The following is a 20,145-nucleotide window of genomic DNA, read 5'->3' on the forward strand; positions in this document are numbered from 1 at the left end:
ACAAGCTTGACTGTGCATGGAAGTGTGCATACTTAGTCTATAGGGGTTTGAAGCAGCCAAAAGCCCTAAGGCCCAATTTGCATCATGAGTACTTCAGTACTAGCTGAATGATTACAATTCTGCAAGAAGAGCGTCTCAAACCATTATTATTATATAATATTAAATGTATTCTTGTAGCATCTCATAATTTAATAGAGCTTCTAAAATAATTTCATCATGTATTTCATTTTCCTGAATATCAATTTCAAAAGTCATATGATCATACTCGTCATCTAATGCTTCCACAAAATCAGCATCCAAGATCACAACTGATATCTGCAGCATTCATATCTTCCTCTTCATTCCCGCTAATTGTAAAAAGTATGTTCAGCTCTTCTATGACACTGTTACTAATTTCGAAACCTTCATCCAAATTGTTTTGTTGATTTTCCATACTGAATTTCTTATGTTGTAGGTCCTTGTTCAAAAACATGAACACTTCATTTTATCCTTACTGTAATATCAGCATATGAGGAGATTCTGATAAAATAAATTAAATATTTATCTTGGAAATGAAGCAACAATATTTTGTACTTGAGTGTATATTATTTTGAAAACATTTGAAAAATAAATACAATAAATATAGTGTCACTATGCATTGTGTCAAGTGATTTATTTAGGATATACAGGAATATGTTACCTTTGATTGTAATGACATACAAACCAAAACAAGATAGAACACTGCAACTAAAGCACATTACATAATGGTACAAAGCATGTCATTGAAATGTTGGGGATTAGGATAACATACTCACATATAAAATGATTTCAGAAACTTGTTACTTTTTCAATGATAAGGATTAGTAATGTCTTTCCAAGAAGATTTGAATATTTAAAAGGGTAAAGTAGGATGTGAAGAACAGAAGTAAGAGGTTACATCTCAGGATGCAATAATGGATGAAAAGGATGGTCCAAGGTCTGCATGTACAATGAACAGTGGAGCCATTTTGAGGACGGGTACAAGGCATTCAATAATGTGCAATAAGTGCTGACGATACCACCATACAGAATGGGCAAGAACAGATAAAATGATGGATTGTATGTGCTTGGACTATGATGAGAATACACTTTAGGAGGACCACAGTCAAGTGCAAAGATTAAATACTTAAGACATAGCAAACGAGGTAAAAACAAGGGCCAGGAGGGTCCAAGAGTGGTGGAGGCTGGGTTTCTTAACCCGTGTCCTACCTACTGTGTTGCAAACTTAAAGCAGTGACGACAGGAGTGCCTTACTTTGAATCTCAATAGGGTAGCACTCTCAAAATTGAGAAATGTCCTCTGGGCTCCTCAAATGTCCTTATACAAAGGTTTCATTCGTGATTCATGTAAAGTAAACGACAAAGTTCATATTTTGTAATGCTCGTATTTTTAATCATGCATTCTTAATGCATCTTGTTGTGTTCACAAGTATATATTCAATGGTAACATCCAAGTTCAAAATATGCACTCAAGCCATCCCAATGCATTTCGGCATTTAGTTCATGCCTTCTTCTGGGGACATATGTTCTGTCAACAAAGAGAAACATAGATGTACTAGGGGTACTAATTGGCTAAAACAAACTGGTTAACTGCGAGACTCCGTAAAACGAAAATCATGCTGGCGAACGGTTGGTGAGAAAGTGTGGCTCCTATTGGTGCTTAGCCCCGTGAAACTATGCAGAGCGGCGTGTAATGTATGCTAAGAAATGGCTGTTTAGAGCGAGAAGCCCGTAGTGAAATAATTAATAATGAACCCGAAGTGCTCTGGTGAAAGCATAAACAAAGGTGGATTCAGGCGCATGCTGATTAGTTTTAAGGAAAAGAGAGAGTTACAAGAAGACAAGCGCAGCTTACCGTGGCGTGCTCGGACGGGTTTAACAGTGGATGTGATTGTTCTCGACCGGGTTTGGGCGTGACTAATCCCTGGATGTAGTTAAGACCCAACTGGTTGCGAGGCAACATTTAGCGCCTAGTTAAAGGTACAGGGTGTCTGTTGTGTGACGCTCTTCTATAACTGAGAAAATTCAACGAGTGTAATGAAAAGGGAAAATCAATAAGGGTAACGAAGGGAAGTGCAGGTGATATCATGCATGTCAGTGAATATGTTAAAATGTAGCAAACTAGAAACAGTATGCTGAACAATGCCAACTGGTTTCGGATCAGCTGATAAATAGCCACACAGTATATTAAATTAATAAAAAATATATTACTGATTCTCATCATAGCTAACAAAATAACCATGGAGTAGGGGAGCTAGTCACTACTCGCACTCTGGGAGCTGTTAACTTAAACTCAGCGTATTACAGATAACATAAGTATTCCACACGATCATTAAGACCATGTGGCTTCATGCTAGACAGTGTGAAAATCCAATAGTTCTCTCGTCTTAGCAGTTCAATGTGATTGTCTTTGCCTTCTTGTTTGGTAACTGTTTCCAAAGCACAATATCGTATCTGACTAATGCCTTGACCTGCTTCTATGAAATGCTGAGCTACAGACGATTTGGCTTGTTTGGTTCTAAAGTTGGACTTATGTTCAATAAGTCGTATTTTTAATTTTCTCTCCGTCTGTCCGACATAGATTTTTTCGCAAGGGCATTTCAGCATATAAATTGCATTGGAGGTATCACAGGTCGCCGTTGCTCTGATCTTAATCTTATTTCCCTTCATGGGGTGATTGATAGTTGTTCCCTGAATCACGCTGTTGCAGTGATTGCAATTTCTGCATGGAATTGTTCCTTTAAATTCAGTGATAGTGGGATTGGAGGTTTTAATGAGTTCTCCTAGATTTTTAGCTCGAGTATAGGCAAAGATTGGATCATTGTCAAAAATCTTGTTGAAGTCGGGTTCAATCCTAAGAATCGCCCAGTGTTTTTTGATGATCTGCTTGAATTTGTTACTGACTGTAGAATATTTGGAGACAACAGTAATTGAGTCTCTTTTAGGTGTAGTTATGTTCAACAGTAAGTCATTTCTGGATTTGGTTGCACACCGTTGTTTGGCCTGCTCGAGGATCTGGTCTGGGTACCCTCGGGTTTAAAATCTCAGTGTGGTGGTTTGAACCTCTTTCTCGAAGTGGTCAATATCAGATGTAATCCTTTTGGCTCTGATCAGTTGACTGTATGGCAAGTGGTTTTTCAATTTTGTGGATGGAAGCTCGAATAATGTAAAGTATTGTTCCTGTCGGTTTTCTTTCGGAATAAACTTGTCTTGAATCCTGTGGTGGTGTTGGTGATCCTGACATCAAGGAAGGTTATAGACTCTGTTTGAATTTCATGAGTGAATTGGATTCGTTGATCAATAGTGTTGAGTTGAGACAGTTCTTCTTGCAAAATGTTTTGTGGGCCCTGCCAAATTAAGAAAATGTCGTCTATGAATCTTACAAACATTCTAAGGTGATCGGTCCATGTGGTCTTGTTGAGGATATGGGCGTCTTCGAATCTGTGCATAAAAATGTTTGCATAGGCAGGTGCTGCCGAATTTCCCATAGAAGTTCCGGTCATTTGTTGATACCAATCGTCTTCCCATGTGAAATAACTGTAAAATAGGGTGAATTGTAATAATTCCATTAGAAAAAGTTTGAAATCGTTGTCCAATTCGGTTTTCAACAAACAGTATTCTATAGCTTCAATGCCCATGGAATGGGGGATGGACGTGTACAGGGATGAAACATCACTGTGCACAGTAGTAGATTGCTGCGGTCCTCTATTTCCACGCAATTGAGTTTATTGAGAAAATCAGTGGTGTCTCTGATGAACGTGGGTATGGAGGTAACAATGGGTTGTAGATGTTTGTCCAAAGATTTCCCCACAGGATCATGGATGCTGCCACATGTGGAAACTATGGGCCTGCATGGGGGTGACTGCAGATCCTTGTGTATTTTAGGAACCAAAAAGAATTTGGGACTTTTAGGGTGTTTGGTTGTGAGGTACTTAGTGGTTTTGTCAGTAATGACCTCATTTTCAAGAGCCAAACTCAGTATGTTGTCAAGCCTTCCCTTGAATTGTGTGGAGGGATTGTTTTGTAACTTCAAGTATGTGTTGGTGTCCGAGAGGTGAAGGGATGCCTGGCCTTCGTAGTAAGACGTATTAAGAATGACGATTGCGCCACCTTTGTCTGCCTTAACGCAGGTGATCTGATTGTTGTTTGAAATAGATTTGAGGGTGTTAATCTCTTTGATGGTGTGGTTCTTGTTCTTGGATCTTGGATTGCAATTGAGTTTAGATAAATCATTCCTGACTAGGGTCTCATAGGTGTCAAGAGGAACCCTAAGACCCCTACGGTCCCAGACGGCTCCCCTTGTCCTTCGAGAGCCGGGGCTACAAGGGGGGGCCTTGAGCTCCCTGCATACATATAGTTAAAGCTAAGAGGGATTGTGATCCCCAGAGCAGGGGACCCCACTGGGCCCCCATTATTAACAAAACATTGCCCCCGATATTTGCCCCCTCCTGGTGCTAATTAACAATAAAGCAGTCCTTTTTTTCCCCAAAACGTGTACCATACAAATACCATGCAATTGTTTTTTAAAATTGGGCCCTAACGATCCATATGGGACCCCCTGAGCAGGCCTAGAGGGTCATGATGTTTCTACCCTGCCACCTTTCCTTATTTTTCAACTTTATTTTACTGTTTTCTTGTGACTCAGTTCTACCGAGGCACAAGATGGCTGCCAACATCCCGAGAGGGTGGCGGTTTCTGGAGCTGCCGTAAGCCCCCCCGCATACTTGAAAATAAAACCCCGGGAGTGGCGTTCCCCGGGGCTCGGGAGACCTTACAAGCCCCCATTATGGAAAAAAACTTACCCCCGGGATTTGGCCCCTCCGGGAGCTAATTAAGAATGAAACGGACTTCTAGTTTTTTTATCCTTTTTCACCGCGTACGAGTACCATACGCGTACCCTGCGATTTTTCATTTAAAAGAAATAAAATGTTGGGCCTAAAGACCCATGTGAGACCCCCTGAGCAGGCCTAGAAGGTCAGGATGTTTCTACCCTGCCCCTTTCCTTATTTTTCAACTTCGTTTTACTGTTTTCTTGTGACTTGGTTCGGTTCACATATATATATATATATATATATATATATATATACAGATATATATATATATCAGCACAAATCTTCAAACCTCCACTGCACAGCGGCGAGAGAAGAGACAGACCCCACGCTTTCCAGGCAAGATGTTTTATTAAGTTCCTGTGCCTTCCAAAAAATGCAACGTTTCGACTAACGATGTAGTCTTGTTCACACACCACATTGCACAAAGTGGAAACTCTTTTTATATTATTTGCAGTGAAGACACACCCATCCGGGTCCCACCTCCAAACGTGAGTCACATGGTAAAACATTTAAAACAACATTGCCTTGATTAAAGGCGCAGTGCAATGTAGCCACATTATGGTTATAACAATGTTACAATACATAGTAAAAGATATATGCGTTAGTCTGTTGACATATTTACATAAGTTACTTTGTATCTATATTTACATGTACCATGGCATTTGAACTGGATATTTAAATATATATATATATATGTGTGTGTGTATATATATATATATATATATATATATATATATATATATAGTCAACTACCTAACTTATATTTAAACTACAACTTAACGTATTTAAATTAAAATTGTAAAATAACAATTAACAAAATACTCTACTACTTCTACCTCTTAATGTATACTGTTTTTTTTGCTGTTAAGTCGTCTTTTATTTCTCTTTTAAATATATCTTTATCTATATTGACTAAAAGAAATTACTACAACATCGAGAAAAGGTTACGCTGATTAAAAAAACAGCCATCACAATCCAGAAAAAAAAACATTAAAAAAGTAAATATCAAAAACTCATACTGAATCAAAAACAAAGAAATTAATTACTTCAATCTCTACAAACTACCAACAAGTAAACATTTAAAATTAGCCTGATGATTTTTTTTTCCTACCAAAAGAAAAGAAGAACCTGGTCCGTAGTACAAAACCCCCAAAGTAAAAGGTGATAAGAAAATGTGAAATATCTATGAAGAACATACATGTAAGTAAAAATAAGAAAACTAGTTGCATAATTTTATATGTAAAATAACAAATGTATAGACATTTTAACAAATTTTTTATACAATTACACTATTTTCAGATTTAACGACTGATAGAGCAAGATATATCACATCACAGAAAGGAAAACAAGTATTAAGTCACATGGGCTACACCAACAACTAAGAAAGTGCATGGATAACAACTGCTAATTGTACATGTTCTAAATATTACTGTAATGCACGCTATGGGAGGGCTAATACAAAAGATGATGCTGTAAGTAATGGAAGAAAGCACAACACCCCCCCTCCAAATGTGACAGAAATAGAAGTAAGGGAGGTATGGAAGGATATAAGATAGGTAAGCAATAGTTCCCAGGAGCCCACAGCAAACATCCTGAAAAATATATTCCCTAAAGTCCACAAACACATCACCTATGTCCACTTTGAAACGCTTAACTGCCCAAACTAAAAAGGAAACCAGTGATATACCTTTTGCACCTAAAAGATACCAAGGCATCGAAATATCTGAGCGCTTAAAAATCACACATAATGAGGAACACTTCTTGTCACATGGCAACCTAAACCTAATATTTACTACAGCAGACAATGTACTAAAACAAAGCCATTGTCAAGCCAGGACGATGGATGGGACCTTCGAAATGTGTCCCAAACTATTCACTCAGATATCCACCATATATTGTGAATATCACAAAACTGGAATATCTCTTTTGTATATTGTCTATTAACAAAGTAGCACTTACCATGAACTCTGAAACCACATAAATAAGGCCAAATACAGGTAAGTAAACATATAAATAAATAAAACGAATTTTGTTGCGTGCACTGCATCGCATTTTGCAACAAATTAGTTTTATTTATTTATATGTTTACTTACCGGTATTTGGCCGTATTCCATAGTTTACTACCCCCCACCATGCCCCTCCCCGCCCCATGTCACCACGCCGACCGCTACTGCTGGGTAGTACAAAGGCAATATGGGTGCCATCAATTGACCTAACCACATGTGGGATGTGACCAAATCTATTGAAATCACCCTTCACAGTGGCTAAATCCTCACATCTTGGGAACAGGTTTTAGCTGTCCATGTGCCTCATTATTATTGCTGAAAGCATGTCTCGTAGTACACGATTGAACATTGGTTGTGACATACCACCAGAAATAGCTACAGTGAATTGGAAGGAACCTGTGGCTAGAAAATGCATTACTGACGTAAGTTTCACAATTGGTGTGAGAGATATAGGATAAGTTATACGAGGAAGGAGGTTCAACATACACCAATAATCCCCACTGTGGCCTTCACATTTATCAGTAACAGAAATGTACTAATCAACAATTCTAAAATGTAATATTTGCACAAAACTGAGGTTTTCATGACATTTTAGGTCAAAAACCACCAACGACGGTGTACAATGCACTCTACAAATGTTAACTCGCTGCACAGTAATGAATCATACAGATGGTTTTTGTACTGGACACTACATGTGAAGGGAGTTTTTCAAATATAAACATATTAGCCCTCCTTTGTTGTAATGGTGAAGCACTTAACAGCCACCAATACTGTAGTTCGAACCACTAAAATGGCAGATGCCTGACCTTACATATGAGACATTTGGAATGACCACTAGTCGCTGAAGATGACCGCACTGTGAGCAGTTGCATTCACAGTGGACACAACCATAGGATAACGTTGTTGTTTGTGATGGTCACAGTCCAATGGCTGTGTGCGTCTATGCTGATTACAGCGTATGTGGCGTACATGTATGCCACTTTTGGAAAAAAACTCACTTGCATCCTGACACTGCTGCTATCAACTCCTCCCCCACTTTGCTGTTTGCCACCTCTGGGAGCAATCATGCCAGGCCAAGTAGGTGATATGGACTGCCCCTTCTCTCCAGAGAAGCTGGAGACCTGGTTGAAGAGGTTCGCCCCCTGTATAGCCAGCTAACAACATTACAGCATAAATATAATCTCATATAAGCATTGGGTGTCATAATTTCATAATTTTCTTATCGTATTTTACAGCAAATAATGTTAAAAATGAACATGAAATGCACCCCGTCAGAGGAAACAGATCTAGGTACCAAGAAAGTACTGAAGTTCTGAATCTATGTTAATGCCTCGCCTGACTGCATGACGTTTTAGGATCCAGCATGCTTCACATTGTCATACTTTGAGCACTCTATTCCCACCCCTGATATCACTTGGAATTGATTCAATACCATGAAAGGTGAATGATGGTTTTGTACTTTGTGTTTGACACTCTAGTGCATGAGTCACTATAGGGTATCTCAAATCTTGATTCCTAAGCTCTCTAAAATATTCGGACATGCGTTCCTTTAAACATCTGACGGCACTGCCAATATACATTTTTGTACACCCACATACAATGGCATATATTACATATTTAGTCGAACAATATGTTGTTTTATCTGAAACTTTTTAGATCCATTGTACTGAAATTCCAGCTTATTGTGTATTGCAAACTTACACATACTGCAATTGCCACATTTAAACAATCCCATATTTAAGGTATGTAACCATGTTGGTTCTCTCAATTTTTGGTTAGGGTAACTCGGACTGACAATGTTACATACAGTTTTCCCTTTACGGTAAACAATGCCTGGGTATCTATTAATGTAAGGACATAAACTGGGGTCAGATGTCAAAAGATGCCAATTTTTTTTAAATATTGAAAATCTTGTGAGACCAAGGATGGTAGTTTGTAATCAATTTCAAACTTGGTTCTGTTGTAGAGTCCCTATGTGTTTTTATTTTTTATTCTCAAGCTATCACTCCTTGAAAGTCTAGTGGCCCTGATTTTAGCCTTATGAACTATGTTTTTATTATATCCTCTGGCGAGGAATCTAGACTCCACGTCTTGAGAACAAATCTTAAAGTCTGAGTCATCACTACAGTTCCTACCGGCTCTATAAAATTCCCCATAGGGGATGGCATTCACCTGTGACCTAGGGTGCGCACTCGTGGAGGGTAAAATTGAGTTACAGGACGTGCTTTTTCTATACAATTTGCATTTGATTTTATCAGCATCCACAATTAGAATGAAAACCAGAAATACAATGTTCTCTTTGCCATACGAAGTATACATTATGTACATTGTCATTCAAGTATTTAAAAAGTTCCAGCAACTCCCTTTTGCTTCCTGTCCAAATCAACAAACACTTGCCAATATATCTACCGTAGTAGACTATATATTCTTGCCACTTGGTCTCCGATGGTCCCCAGATGTGTCCCGCCTCAAACCTGCCCATAAAGATGTGGGAAAAAGACGGCGCAAATCTAGAACCCATTGCGGTACCACAAAGCTGTTGATACCAATCTTATTATATAGAAAGACATTGTGTTCAAGAATCATACGTGACATAGTGATGAGCATTTCAGAGTGTTCTAACAGCTCCACAGGTCTTTTAAACAGATAAGATTCAAGAGCAGAAAGGCCCGGGTCATGACTTATGATGGTATACAATGAGACCATGTCTAATGTTACTAGAGCCATGGACTCATCCCAGTTAAAATCCATAGGGTGTTCAAAATGTGCTTTTCGTCTCTAATAATCGAAGGTAAGTTGGCAACGTCAAATGGTGGCTTATGGTGAACACACTCACTCACTGGCCGGACAAAGCAGTCATGGTAATACAGGATAAAACAGCAATAATTCAGTAGTGCTATAAATAACCATTTATTGGGATACACATCCTCAAAAGGCATCTAATATATTGCCCCACTTATACTCTTTACAGAAAAAAGCATGATATACCCCCTGAAAAAACACATTTCATAATTTAATCCAATGCCATCCATGTCCTAAATAATGTTTAAATTAACCCGGGGGATGAGCCCCGCTCCGCTTGCGGAGTTTGCAGAGTTTTTTGCACTCCATGTTACGCGGAGCTTGCGGAGTTCTGACAAACTCCACTCTGCATAGCGGGGCAGAGTTTTTTTCCTCACTCGCGTTCAGCAACGTAAAGTTGGCGACCATGAGCGAGGAAAAACAACCTCCTGGCGAGAGTTTTCCTTGTTCGTGATCGTCAACATGAAGTTGGTGAGTGCTGCATTTTAGAATCAACTTCCGGGGAGATTTCTCAACAGGGGGGGTCAGGTTTTTCATAGCGAGTGGTCGTGTATGCTCGCGACTGCTCGGGTTGAGAAAAAATCTTCTTGAGCGGCAGAAAAGGAAAGCAGAGACCGCTTGCACTGTGCATGGTGCCGTTCGCAATGATTGCACTGTGAGGACAAGCATCTGGCACTGTTAAATCAACGCAAACTGCATTTTTCTATTGTACTCCGCAGCTTGCAGAGCTCCGCGTAGTGCAGTAGAGGTTTTTTTGCACTTCGCGGAGTTCCACGTAGTGCAACTCCACAAACACCACCCATTGTTAGTTTCAATGCAGCAGACACCACAGAAAGAGTTGTTTCATCTACCCATGACTAGTACTGGGCACACCGGTAGAAAGTCCCATTGGCATACTAGGCCACATAGTGAATTAAATGTATATTGCAAATATATTGCAAAAACATGGAGAAATTGTACTAAACTGTGCAGCATTTTTCCATTACAAAACAAGAAAAATGACATAAAAAAATACCTAGGCCCCTACTGAAACTGCAGGCCACCCACCACAAAAAACATAAAAAATCAAATAGAAGTACAAATAAATACTGGTGCATGCCCCTAATCAAATAACCGTCCTTTTACATCAATTTTTTTTATCTTACTGGTGAAGTCTCGAATATAAATTCCTTAAATCCAATGGTATATATGCAGCTCCAAATCCAAATGAAAAATTGCCAGGAGATGGGCAAAGCAGTGGGGGGAGCCTGCTGGACAGGAACAGGAGTTGGGGGTCTCTGGGGCACTTCCTTCCTGCTGGAAAAAAAGTTTACAAAAAAAGCCTTTTCACACACAAAAAACCACCAAAAAAAACACTACAACTGTCCCGTTAGAGAAGAAAATCCACTCTTAAAACCCCTCAGCTGCATCTTGAGGACAAAATCTGCACGAGCACTCCGTTTATGATCATGATTGGCACTAAAATGGTGCCGTCGTGGCCTGAAGATCTGCGTGTGACCACAAAGTATCGATGAAGCTCGGTAGCAGTACGAGAACCCTCAAGCAAGCTTGCAAGTGTCCCAAGAGTGTCTCAGCGCTCGTGAGTGAGTGTCAATACAAAACTTGAGCACACAAATGGAAAATAACTCTGCTTCACGCCTGAAAGGCGGAATTCAGGAACTCCTTATTCCTTTGCGGAGCACAGAGTGCCCAAATTTAGCAACCTCCACATGGGGTTCCGAATTTGATGCCTAGGACTCCTATAAATAACTCCCATTAATGAATATTGTGGGCTCATCACATGGGATCCTGCATGCTGGACTGGACTATGCCAGATTATTGACATCAGCAATATCAAATGATGAGGGGGCCTGGCCAGCAGCCGATGAAGATGGCTGCCTTCTGAGTGAGCTGCACTAACCGCCAGCTACAAACTCGCTAAACCCGCCACCTTCTGTCATTCCAAAGGTAACCGGGATTAGGAGACCAGTCAGCGAAATAGTGGCTGCCCTGATGTACGATACAGCTCATCAACCAGTGTGCAGGCTTGGGCCAGAAGAGCGGAGCAATATCAGCCTGTGCGGGCAAGATGGCAGTGCCCTTGTGATCCAGGGAAGGAAGGAGAACTGGTGCTCTGCTCGGGGAGATAAAATTCCGCACAGCTGTAAAAAGAAGAGACTGTCGGATGTGGAGTTTAGAAAGTGAATATCATATTGTGGCCCTCTGTATTCTGTATAAAACATTTTTGTTGGATGATATTTAAAATGAATTATTGTAGTAAAAACCACCCACCCAGATGCATAAAATGAGGTTACTAACAGCAGAGTCAGAAAAAGTTTTATAAAAAATAAAATGATATTGACATCAGACTCACAACAGTTAGGGCATGATTATGAGTTTGGCAGTGCAACTGCCCTACCACCACAGCGGTGGTCCCAAGAAGACCACCACAGGGGCGTTTTCCCACCCTCTGTATTACGATGCTCCTGATGGGCCAGCAGCGGTGTTTCTGAGGGCGGTGTCTATTTTTTTCATACGTGTCAATGCAGGTGTGTATTTTTTTACTGCTGTGTAAACATATGCATGACACATTTGAAAACAATTCTACTACCAGTACTTTTCCATTGCTGTAGTCTGGACCACATGTGCCCAGTCCAGTCAATGGGTAAATAGAACAGAATGGATTTACCTGGATTTCGGTGCCAACAGGGCTGTTTTCCTTCGGTTCAAGATGCTGCTGGGAAGGGGAGCCCTGACTGCAGGGAGGAAACAGAAATGGATGAGTATGTATTTATCCCAAATCCTTAGATTCCGCCTACTTGAAGCAGGACTTCCCACCACCATGGGCGGTTCTCAAGAAAGCAAACTCATAATTGACTGAATAGCGCTCTGCTCTCACAGAACCCTGCTGCTTATTCATTGCGCTCTTTGCACATGTTCTAAAATGTTTTTAACTGCTAGAATTCTTTTAACTCGTTTTAATTCTGTTCTGTAATGCACTGTGTGGGAATTTTTATTTGCTGAAATTTGTCCGGAGAGGGAGGGGGAATCAAACCCTTAGTTGAGGGGCTTTTTCCGACCGTCTCTGCCATTTTCCTAAACGGTTTGGTCTAGTTGTTTCACGCTGCTCTCACGCTGACCACATTGAAGCGGGACGCTGCTCTAATGCGCCAGACCCCGAAATTGGCCAAATAGCGCTCTGCTCTAACAGAACCTTGCTGCTTATTCATTGCGTTCTGTGCACATGTCCTACATTGTTTTTAACTGCTAGAATTCTTTAAACTCGTTTTAATTCTGTTCTGTATTGCACTGTGTGGGAATTTTTATTTGCTGAAATTTGTTCAGAGTTGGAGGGGAAATCGAACCCTAAGTTGAGGGGCTTTTTCTGACCGTAACCACCATCTTCCTAGACGGTGCGGTCTATTTGTTTCACGCTGCTCTCACGCTGGCCACATTAGAGCGAGACGCTGCGCGAGTGCGCCGCTGGCACGCCAAAGGTGTGCCAAAGGCAAGCCTGTCAGCATCCCGGAGGCAGCCCGGGACAGATATGCTGCCAGTTTGCCCCCAGAACAGCCCATTTTGATCAGGTACCGCACACATTCCCTCCTTGATATCGGCAGTCGTATGTCCTGTAGACCTCACTATCATTTACGTGGGAAACACCCCTCTTCTGGCTGCAAAGATTGCAACTGGGTAGCCTCACCTAACCTGGGGATGTCTGATGTCAAATCCGCCCCCTGCACACATTGGCTTCCGCAGGGGTATGCAGGCAAATATCTAAAGGCTTTTGTAGTAAACACAAGTTTCGCAAAATATACATGAGCTTCAAATATATGATCTGCTAGCTGACTATAATCCAGTCCTGGTGTTTCTGATGGAAACATGCTTAACTGAAGCTTCCAATCCCACTATTGCTAAAGCCATCCCCCGGGCAACCAGATCTTAAGGAAGGACCGTACTACAGGAAGGGGGGTGGATTAGCCCAAATTTTTAGGAGCTTTCTCAGCTGTACTCCTTTACCGTTGCCAGATTTAGAAGGTGCAGAGAGCCTGGTCTTCCTCCTGACTGTCTCTGCGCATCAGTCTATTGCAGGGGTTTGTTCTATCGCCCTCCCTGCCTGGGGGGGGGGGGGAATTCCTCAAATCTATCAGCCATGTGTTGCATTCATAGCGGCCAAACACAGCCAATGCCTGGTTCTTGGCAATTTAAATATCCATAGGGATAACGCTGTAGATCCCTAAACTATAAAATTGTATGAATCCCTAGATATTCTCAACCTAACCCCTTACTTTATTCTACCCAATCATGAAAAAGGGCATACCTTGAACCATGTCTTTTCCTCAAACAGGATTGAAATTGAGGCTCACCTCACTTTGACCTGGTCGGACCACTACCTGATAAGCTTTAATATCAGCAGGGATCTTGACAAGCCGTACCCTCTGGAAAAATGTATCACACGCTGTAGCTTCAGAAACTTTCATCTGATCTCTCCAGAGGCAATACAGAGAGCCCTGGGCCAATGCCCTATACCCCTCAGTGGTCAGCTCGAGCGGGATGTCCTTTCCCTAGAGCACTGGATAGATTGTCAGCCACTGGAACTCACCCCCTCTACTATGAAGGCAGCCAAACTAACCAAGCCCCTGCCCCCTGATTTACGGAGACAGAAAAAAAAATCAAAAGCTCGTGTAAACACTTGGAAAGAGTATGGCAGAAGAATTATAGCCCTTCTGACAAAGCCATCTATAACCAATTATTAAACGTACACTATAAGAAAGTTTGAGAGGAAAAAATGTTTTTTCTCGCCACTAAAATAGAGTTTGTAGCCAAGAAATGCAGAGAACTTTTTAACATTGTAACAAGCTTCTCGTCTCCTTCATCTATTAGTCGCCTTTTCGTCCTCACGAGTGATTGGACCAAGCGTGTGGCCAGCTTCTTCCATGGAAACATTTTAAGTATTCAGGACTCGTTCGCTGGTCAACCATCAGAGCTTCAGGAAGCCAGTGATACCCCCTGTTGCAACACGGATTTCCATCTTTTACAATTCCCTGAGATTACCCTTGAAGTTATTATTATTATTGATCATTTTCTCTCACTTATGAAAAATCTTAAGTCAGGTTCACCCTCAGATCCTTGCCCAGCAAAAGTTCTGTCTTCCATAGCTGAAGTGATCAACCGGCCTGTTAACTCGATTTTAAACACCGCATTGTGGGAGGGGATTATGCCTTAAATATGGAAACACGCCAAAATCCTCCCTCTTTTAAAGAAACCTACGGCAGACCCTGAGGTCACCAGCAATTATAGGCCTATCTCCCTCCTGCCCTTTTTCTCTAAGGCCCTGGAGAAATACGTAAACTAAGTTACCACAAAATATGTAGAGGCCAACCTTCTCACCCGAGCCAATCTGGCTTCAGAGCCAACTTCAGCACGGAAACTGCCTTGTTAAAAGTTGCTGAGACTATTAAAGCCACGTTGGATAGAGGAGGTAACGCGGTCATGGTGTTGCTAGACCTCTCAGCTGCCTTCGATACTGTCCCCCACAAGAGACCTCTGCAAAGACTTCAGGGGGCGGGTTTGGAGGCACAATATTGAAAGGGTGTACATCCTTAGCAACCTCTCACAAACAGTCTGGTCACCACCTTTCTCCAAATGTTGGGGTCCCGCAGGGATCCATCCTGAGTCCCACATTTTTTCATTTGTATATGGCCCCCCTTGCCCTTCTCTTCGAGAAGCATGGTGCTGAAATAGTGTCTTATGCGGATGACACGCAACTGTTGTTCGGTGCGAGAAGGGCTTCAAATTCAATGGGGAGCAGGATAAACATCTGCCTCTCTGAGGTTTTCCTGTGGTTCAGTTGTCACCAATTAAAATGTAACTCTGATAAGTCAGAGAACATTTTCTTTGGCCCTCGTCCATATGAACCCTGGCATACCTGGTGGCCGCAAGACATATCCGCCCCCTCGTCTGAGGTCAGTTCTGTGAAAAACTTGGTGGTCAAATTGGATTCTGCACTTTCTATGAAGGCGCTAGTCAAATCAGTGGCAGGCACCTGTTTTGAGATCTTAAAAATGCTGAAGAACTTTCTCCCTCTACTACCAGTCTCCCATCAAAAAACAGATGTCCAGGGTCTTGTGATGTTGAGACTGGACTGCATTAATTCCTTGTACTTAGGACTTCCAGAGTACCTACTTGGCAGACTACAGATTATTCAGAATATGGCGGCCAGGGCCATCTTTTTTACCAGACCCAGGACGCATACGTCTCATCTCTTGTCCGCATTTCACTGGCTTCCGGTGCGGAAAAGAATCCAATTTAAAGCCCTAGTCCTGGTCTTAAAGGCTTTTCATAAGATTGGGGCCCCCTATTTAAGGGAAAGATTTCAGCCTTACACGCCTCAGCATACCTTGAAGTCCTCTACCCAGTGCTTGGTCTCGACTCCGAAGGTCATACTTTCCCAGGGTGGAGGAAGATCTTTTCAAGCATTAGCATCTCGACTTTGGAACAGCCTTCCTCCCCCACTGTGTCAGATTCCAGATCTCTTGACCTTTAGGCGGAATTTGAAGATGTGGCTGTTCCAACTCTAGGCTTTTTCCATTTCTGTGGTTAGGGTGGATCTCTGTCGGCTGTTATGGTGGTCTTTTAATCTCAGCGCCGGGACACTCTTAGGAGTAGCCATGCGCTAAATAAATTCCAGATAACATAACATGACATAACATAACATAACATTTTTTTTTTGTAAGACCTTTATTGCTCATTTGTTGTTATTAACACAGCATTGCGCCTACAACCTTAGAGGCCGGCTGCATTCATTGCAGGTGTCTTATAGTGCCTTACGGAGGTACACAGCCCTTCAGCCGACAATCATAGGTCCGGCGGCACGATACAGGTAACATATGCAGACCATACTTTTAGTCAGATAAGAGTAGTCGTCTTACATTGTTTTCTTAAAACATTTAGATCGTATACTAAGGTAAAACAGCCAGAAAAAGGAAAAAGAAAGGTAACATCAACCACTGCACCACAGCACTCTCCCTCCCATCACCTGTATTATGAAATCACTAAGCTTTGAACAACCTGACATACAAACTGTCTGCACTTTATTCACTGTGATCCGGCAACTGTGCTTTAAGGTAATCAAGTAAGTAAACCCAATAGTCTTTGGGTCGTGATCGGTCCGGAAGCTCTTCTTCATATGTTGCCAATGTATCATTACAATAAACTAGGTCCTCCAACCAGGGCTGTACCGTCGGACACCGTCTGCCATTCCAATGGAGTGAGACCCTGCGCTTAGCCATCAGTAGAGCAATAACTCAAAACTTTTTCTTCTTTGCTCTGACCTGAGGGACAAGGCCCAGCAGACACACACGCATCGTACAGTCAATTTGTGTCTCCAGCATAGTACTGAGTACTTTCGTCACCTGCACCCAGTAGTCTGCAACTTTCGGGCAATGCCATGCCAGGTGAGCAAAGTCAGCGTCCTCCCGCCTGCAGCGCTTTCACCTGGAATCTGAACTTAGACCATATTTATGGAGCTTATGGGGCGTGTAATATATTTGATGTAAATACTTGTAGTGAAATATTCTCAAATTCCCATTAGGAGTCAGCATGTTAGTCAACATACACGTTACAGTCCAGTCCTCTGTAGATAAAGGTTAAGACATTACAGTGCTCCATTTGTCCCTCATGGGTTCAATGTTGCCTGCAATATCCTCCTGTAGCCTGGTATATAGTCTCGACACTATATGTGCTGCTGTGGGTGCCATCAGTATAAACTGTAACGATGTCATTTGTTGAGGTTCCTCTGGATACATCGTATAGTGTTCTTTTATTGCTCTTTGTAAATGGTAGTATGTGAAGTTGAACAATAGTGTGGGGTTACTGATATAACTGAGTTACGCTAGTGGTTTAAATCCCCCTTCATGATATAGATCACTCATTGTTTTTATGCCCGCTTGTCGAAGCAGGCCCATGCACACAGGTTCCTGAGTGACCGAGAGTGCCGGGTGGTGGGACAATGGCAATGCTGGAGCGTATAATGGTATTTTACGCGCTTTCTCACCCATCAGTTGCCAAGCTTCGTTGGTGGTATCTATCGTGTTTATGTCGTGATGGTGCAATTTCTGTCGCTTATGAGGCAGTATGGCTGACAGAGGGTTCGGGAACGCATCACCTGTCTCAACAGCAACATGAGACATGAATGGTATTTCGTGGTACCAGTAGTGCGCAAATTGTGCCTGCGCACTTCAGATAGTACAGCATGAAGTCAGGCACTTTGAAGCCCCCCTTTGCATATGGCAACGACAACGTCTGCAAGCTCAATCTAGACTGTTTGCCCACCCAGATGAGACTAATAACTAGCTTGTTTATATTGCGGAACACTTCCGCTGGCGGTTTAATGGGTATGTTATTGAATAGATATAGGAGCTTGGGCAAAACCACCATTTTGACTATGGCAGTTCTATCCACCAGTGATAGCGGTAACTTGTTCCATCTATTTATTTTCTCTTCAAGTGCAGAAAGGACCCTGCCATAGATTGTGCGGATAACTAATTCAGGATCTCTATGGAACCATACTCCTAGATAACGAGTGGGTTCTTCCTGCCATTCTAACGGGTAGTCTAACGCAAATGGAATCGTGCTATCCGTCAGCACAAGAATGAGTGTTGGCCAAATTTAATATATTCTCGCAATAAAGGGTTGAGATGCTGAGCTGGGTCCTTAACGTAGAGCACCATGTCATCTGCGTAGAGAGAAATATGAAGGGGGCGTGTTGGGAATTGGAGGCCCGAGCAGTGATGATGTTGTCTGATTTTGCACGCAGGGGGTTCTAACACCAGAGTGAACAGCATTGGGGATAAAGGGAAGCCTTGCCTGGTACCACGACTAATTCAAATTGGATCTGAGACATAATTGTTTATTTTTATGCGGGCTGACAGATTAGTGTACTGCATGGTTATCCACTGTGTGAATATAATGGGGAAGTCCATGCGCGTCAGCACCGCGTGTAGAAATGGCCATTCAATCGTGTAGAAAGCCTTGGTGGCATCCAATAATACCGCCACAGCCTTGGTCTCAGGTGTCAGGTAGTGAGACAGTGCGAACAATGTGCGTGTGTTGTGCGTCATGGATCTTTCAGGAATAAAGCCAGATTGGTCTGGCCACACCAATGAAGGCATTAAAGGTTTGAGCCGCGCTGCAATCCCACTCGCAATAATTTGGGTGTCTACGTTGATAAGGGACAGTGGTCTATAAGAGTCACACTGTTCCTGGTCTTTTCCCGGTTTTAGCAAGGCTATCAGCATTGCTTCCCTTAGTGATGGGGGGAGCTCTTGCTTTTCGTGTGCCGTTCCGTACAGTCGTACAAGGTGCGGGGCCAGCAGATCCACAAATGCTTTATAGAATTTGCACATGAAGCCGTCAGGACTTGGTGCTTTGCCATTTGGAAGACTTTTGATTTGATTTCCTCTACTGTGATGGGTCGGGATAAGTACGCCCTATGTGTATCAGATAGCCATGCAATTTCTACATCCTCCATGTAGTGTAGTATGTCATTCGTTGGCATAGTCGGGTGTGACTCATACAAACATCCATATGTGGCCATGAATTTGTTCAATATGCTCGTAATGTCGTGTTTAAGGTCGCCTGCAGGGTCTCTTATCGCGTCAATGTGTTGTGGTGTATGCCCAGTGCATATTTTCTGCGCCAGAGCACGTCCGGGTCTACCTCCCTCACCATATGTTCTTGCTACCTTGCGCTTTGAGATGTAGTTCAGCTCATCCCCAGCGTACTGCTGATGTTCTGTTAGGACCATTTGAATTTCCCCCAATATGGCAGGGTCTCTTGTGTGCTCATACCTTTGTTCTAGGCCGCGCAGTTTATTTTCTCAATTTTGCAATTGTTGTCTTATATCTTTGAGAATTCCCGCTGTTGTGCTAATACACGTGCACCTGACCGTCACTTTGAATGCTTCCCACAAGAGTCCTGGGTCGTCAGTTGTGGGATAGTTGTGTGCAAAATATTTCACTGTGGCCTTATGGATAGTGTCCGTGTATACTGAGTCCAGAAGAGCCTTGGCATTGAACCTCCAAACAAAAGTGGGGGCACATAGCATGGTATGTTCAAGACTAGCATCAGGGGACTATGGTCAGATAGTGTGCGCTGTAAATGTTTAACTGAGGCAGTCCATGAGGATATGTCACCCGTTCCCAACCAATAGTCTATTCTAGACCAGCTGCCATGTGCAGCAGTGATGTGTGTGGCTTCAGTGCGAGTAGGATGGCACACCCTCCAAATGTCACTAAGATGTAGATCTATCATAGCATCTTGTAATACCGCCAGTGCTCGCTTGTACGGTTCTGTAGTGTTGGGTGAACGATCCAGTCCCTCCCTCAGAGCAATGTTGAAGTCCCCTCCTCACACAAGATTTGCAACCTGCAGTTCAGAGATGGTGTGCCACATGCTAGTATAGAACCCAGGGTCGTCTATGTTTGGGCCATATGTGTTTATTAACGC

The sequence above is a fragment of the Lissotriton vulgaris genome, chromosome 2_1 (assembly GCF_964263255.1).
Source record: "Lissotriton vulgaris chromosome 2_1, aLisVul1.2, whole genome shotgun sequence".
NCBI lineage: Eukaryota > Metazoa > Chordata > Amphibia > Caudata > Salamandridae > Lissotriton > Lissotriton vulgaris.